Consider the following 5549-nt stretch of genomic DNA (forward strand, 5'->3'; position numbering starts at 1 on the left):
GCTGTGGGACACAGGACACGCACGGGGACAGGGGACACGGACACGGGACACACATGGGGACAGGGAACACGGCTGTGGGACACGGGACACACATGGGGACAGGGGACACGGACACGGGACACACATGGGGACAGGGGACACGGCTGTGGGACACGGGACACGCACAGGGACAGGGGACATGGACATGGGGCACACATGGGGACAGGGGACACGGCTGTGGGACACGGGACACGCACAGGGACACGGGACATGGACATGGGGCACACATGGGGACAGGGGACACGGCTGTGGGACACGGGACACGCACAGGGACACGGGACACACATGGGGACACAGGACACGGGACACACATGGGGACAGGGAACACGGCTGTGGGACACGGGACACGCACGGGGACAGGGACACGGACACGGGACACACATGGGGACAGGGGACATGGCTGTGGGACACGGGACAGGTACGGGGACACGGGACACACATGGGGACACAGGACATGGGACACACGGGGACAGGGGACACGGACACGGGACACGGACACGGGACACATATGGGGACATAGGACACACATGGGGACATGCGTGGGGACGTGGGAACACGTGTGGGGACACGTGTGGGGACACAGGACACACATGGGGACACAGGGACATGGGACACGTGTGGGGACATGGGAACACGCGTGGGGACACACGTGGGGACACGGAACCGGGTGCAACAAAAAAAACCCCCAAAACGCCAAAGTTTATTCAGAGCCCGAAACAGGAGCCCCAAAACAGCCCCAATCCCCCCCCAAAACGGGGACGCCCCCCCCCCCGGCCGGCTCCGTGTCCCCAAAATGGCCTCGATGTCCCCCAAACGGGGACGGCGACCCCCAAAACGGCACCGTGACCCCCCCCACGCACACACACACGTTCGTCACCATCACCCCAGGACGGAGTCAGGGCCAGGAATCCGGAGGGGTGTCCGGGGGGGGGGGGGGCCCAGGCGTCCGGGAGGGGCCCAGGCATCCGGGGGGGCATCCAAGGGGGTCCAGGCATCCAGGGGGGCCCAGGCGTCCCGGGGGGGGGGAGCATCTGAAGGGGCCCAGGCATCCGAGGGGGCCCAGGTGTCCGGGGGGGCCCAGGCGTCCGAGGGGGGGGCCTCCAAGGGGGCCCAGGTGTCCGGGGAGCCCCCCGTTGAGGTTGTCACCGGGGGGTGTTAGGGTGCTGGGGGGGGCAGGGGGCTCCCGGACGCCTGGGTCCCTTGCAGAGGGGGCGCCCGGACGCCTGGGCCCCCCGGGGCGAGGGGCCGCCCGGACGCCTGGGCCCCGCCGGGCGGCGAGACGAGTTCGTGGGGCCTCGGGGGGGCGGGCGCCCGCCTGCGGCTCCGCGTGGGGCTGCGCCAGCCTGGCCGGGGACACGGGGACACGCGTGTCACCCCCACGGAGACACACATGTCACCATTGTGGGGACACGGGGACACGCGTGTCACCCCCACGGGGACACGAGCGTGACCATCGTGGGGACACAGGGACACACGTGTCACCCCACAGGGACACGGGGACACACGTGTCACCACCACGGGGACACGAGCGTCACCATCGTGGGGACACGGGGACACTCGTGTCACTGCCACGGGGACACCTGTGCCACCCCCACAGGGACACACGTGTCACCATCGTGGGGACACGCATCACCATCATGGGGACACGGGGATACTCGTGTCACTGCCACGGGGACACATGCGTCACCATCGTGGGGACACAGGGACACAGGCGTCACCCCACAGGGACACGGGGACACTCGTGACATCATCATGGGGACATAGGGACACCTGTGTCACCCCCACGTGGACATGGGGACACTCACGTCGCTATCACAGGGACACTCATGTCACTGCCACGGGGACATGGGGACACCTGTGTCATCCCCACGGGGACACGGGGACACGCATGTCACCACCACGGGGACACGAGCGTCACCATCGTGGGGACACGGGGACACTCGTGTCACTGCCATGGGGACATGGGGACACCTGTGTCACCCCCACAGGGACACGGGGACACGCATGTCACCACCACGGGGACAGGAGCGTCACCATCGTGGGGACACGGGGACACTCGTGTCACTGCCATGGCGACACCTGTGTCACCCCCCCACTAGGACACAGGGACACTCGTGTCACCATCACAGACACAGGGGACACCCGTGTCATCACCATGGGGACACCAGCGACCCCAGCGCCTCCCAGTTCGCCCCAGTGTCCCTCCTCGGGATGGCACGGGGACGGGATGGGGACGTGCCACCGCCACGTGCCACCCCGTGTCCCCCCTCGCCCTGGTGTGTCCCCCCCCGTGTCCCCCCCGTGTCCCCGCGTCACCTCGCGCAGCGCCTGCTGCAGCCGGTCCCGCTCCTGCCGCAGCGACGTCACCTCGGCCTGGAGCTGCTCCGCTGCCACCTGTGGGGGGGGGGAGGGGGTGGCACGGCGGGCCCAGGCGTCCGGGGATCCCCACCCCCCCCCCAAAAGGGGCCCAGGCGTCCGGGACCTGGTGCTGGCTCTGGGCCTCGCGCAGCTCCCGGCTCCGCTGCTCCAGCTCCTGCCGCAGCGTCACCCGCTCCTGCTCCTGGGGACAGGCCACCGCGTCACCGCGTCACCGCGTCACCCCGTCACCCGACCATCCCGTCCCCGTGTCACCCAACCACATCACCGCGTCACCCCATCACCCGACTGCCCCGTCATCCAACCACAGTGTCGCCACGTCACCCAATCACCATGACACCGTCTGGACCAGTCGTGGTGTTGTCACCATGTCGCCTGTCACCCACCCGTGCTGATGTGTCACCCCATCAGCCAACCACATCACCACGTCACCATTGTCACCCAAGCATCAAAGCACTGTTGCATCACCTGGCTGTGACACTGTGCCACCGTGTCACCCCACCACCCAACCACCACATCACCATTGTCACCCAAGCACCGCAACACCGTCTCACCCTGTCACCTGTGACAATACAGTGATATCATGTCACCTTATCGCCCAGCCACGCTGTCATCACGTCACCCCAATCACTACGTCACCACCATCACCCGAGCGCTACAGCATTGTGTCACCTGATTGCTGTGACACCGGGACAAAATTTCACTGTCACCCAACCAAGTTGCTGTGCCACCACGTCACTGTCACTTGACTGCCATGTCAGCACTGCACCCCAACACCGTGTCACGACACTGTGTCACCCCATCACCCACCACGTCACTGCCTCGCCCCGTAAGTCCGTCACCACGTTTCCCCACTGCGTCGTGTCACTCGCCACTGTGTCACCCCATCGCCACGTCAACTCATTGCCGGGTCACCGTGTCACCGCACCATTTTGTCACCAGACCACCCCGTCGCTGTGTCCCCGCACCACCACACCCTTTAGCCACTGTGTCACTGCACAACCATGTTACTGTGTCACCAGGTCAATGCGTCAGCGCACATCATTTTGTCACCGTCACCACATCACCAGGCCACTGCGTCACCGCATCGCACTGCTTTGTCACCGTCACCACCTCGCTGGAGCGCTGTGTCACGTCAGTGCGTCGAGCCACTTTGTCACCGTCACGTCACTCTCACACCACCACATCACACCGCTTTGTCACCGGCACCGCACCACCACGTCACCCCATTCCGTCACGCTGCGTCACCCCATTCTGTCACCGTGACGTTGTGTCACCCCACTTTGTCACCGTATTTCCACATCACCGCACTTTGCCACCGCACCGTTGTCACCCCACTTCGTCGCCACGCCCCACCCTCACTCTGTCACCGCGCCGCGGCCCCAGGGCATGCTGGGAAGGGGCTCACCCGGGCCGCCCGCTCCCGGCTCAGCTCAGCCTCTGCCGCCTCCAGGCGCCTCCGCAGCGACGCGGCCTCCTGCGCGCCCGGACGCCTGGGTCCCCCCGCGCCCGGACGCCTGGGCCCGGGGTGGGGGGGGCACCCGGACGCCTGGGCCCTCAGAGTTGGGGGGTGGGAGGGGGGGGCGAAAAGGGGTCCTGCACGCCTGGGTCCCCCCCCCAGCGTCCAGACGCCTGGGCCCGGGGTTGGGTGGGGGTGGGGAGAACGCGTCCCGGATGCCTGGGTCCCTCGGGTGGGGTGGGGTGGAGTGGGGTGGGGGGGGGGAAAGAGTCCCGGACACCTGGGCCCCCTTGGGGGGGGGGGGCTGGGATAGGTGAGGAGCCCCGGATGCCTGGGTCCTTCTGGGGGAGGGCACTGGGAGGCTCCCGGACACCTGGGCCCCTGGGGGGGGGGGGGGGATTCCCGGACGCCTGGGCCTCTGGGGGAGGGGGGGCTCCCGGACACCTGGGCCCCTGGGGGGGGGATTCTCGGACGCCTGGGCCCCTGGGGGGGGGGGATTCCTGGATGCCTGGGCCCCTGGGGGAGGGGCTCCCGGACACCTGGGCCCCTGGGGGGGGGATTCTCGGACGCCTGGGCCCCTGGGGGGGGGGGATTCCCGGACGCCTGGGCCCCTGGGGGGGCGGGGGGGATTCCCGGACACCTGGGCCCCTGGGGGAGGGGGGGATTCCCGGACGCCTGGGCCCCTGGGGGGGGGGATTCCTGGATGCCTGGGCCCCTGGGGGAGGGGCTCCCGGACACCTGGGCCCCTGGGGGGGGGATTCTCGGACGCCTGGGCCCCTGCGGGGGGGGGCTCCCGGACGCCTGGGCCCCTGGGGGAGGGGGGGATTCCCGGACGCCTGGGCCCCTGGGGGGGGGGGGATTCCTGGATGCCTGGGCCCCTAGGGGAGGGGCTCCCGGACACCTGGGCCCCTGGGGGGGGGATTCTCGGACGCCTGGGCCCCTGGGGGGGGGGGATTCCTGGATGCCTGGGCCCCTGGGGGAGGGGCTCCCGGACACCTGGGCCCCTGGGGGGGGGATTCTCGGACGCCTGGGCCCCTGGGGGGGGGGGATTCCCGGACGCCTGGGCCCCTGGGGGGGCGGGGGGGATTCCCGGACACCTGGGCCCCTGGGGGAGGGGGGGATTCCCGGACGCCTGGGCCCCTGGGGGGGGGGATTCCTGGATGCCTGGGCCCCTGGGGGAGGGGCTCCCGGACACCTGGGCCCCTGGGGGGGGGATTCTCGGACGCCTGGGCCCCTGCGGGGGGGGGCTCCCGGACGCCTGGGCCCCACCTGGGCGAGCTGCCGCCGCCGCCCCTCGGCCGCCTCGCGCTGCCCCCGGAGCCGCCGGAGCCCCGCGGCCGCTGCCGCCTCCTGCCGCCGCCAGCCCTGCGCCACCGCCGCCAGCGTCTGCCGGACCCACGGCGGCTCTGCCCCACGGCTGCGCGCTGGGGGGGGTGGGGGGGGGGCGGGGCGACCGCCCCAGGGACCCCCAACCGCCCCACGGCTGCGCTGTCAGGAGGCTCGACCACCCCCCAGGACCCCCAACCGCCCCACAGCTGCGCCCTGGGGACCCCTGATCACCCCATGGCTCCACCCCAGGGACCCCCAACCACCCCACGGCTGCGCCCCAGGGAGCCCCAATCGCTCCAGGGACCCCCGACCGCCCCACGGCTGCGCCGCCGGGAGGCTCGACCAC

General features: G+C 70.2%; 1 long non-coding RNA gene across 1 annotated transcript; it reads right to left on the reverse strand.

Moving 5' to 3' along the window:
- Nucleotides 1-881: 881 nt before the first annotated feature.
- LOC134154209 (uncharacterized) lies at nt 882-5183 on the reverse strand. The gene is made up of 5 exons (XR_009961350.1): nt 5144-5183; nt 3824-3892; nt 2522-2599; nt 2356-2433; nt 882-1382 (listed from the first exon to the last, which is right to left on the reverse strand). It is a non-coding gene; the product is annotated as an uncharacterized LOC134154209 (long non-coding RNA).
- Nucleotides 5184-5549: the final 366 nt, after the last annotated feature.

The sequence above is a fragment of the Rhea pennata genome, unplaced genomic scaffold, assembly GCF_028389875.1.
Source record: "Rhea pennata isolate bPtePen1 unplaced genomic scaffold, bPtePen1.pri scaffold_158, whole genome shotgun sequence".
Classification (NCBI taxonomy): domain Eukaryota; kingdom Metazoa; phylum Chordata; class Aves; order Rheiformes; family Rheidae; genus Rhea; species Rhea pennata.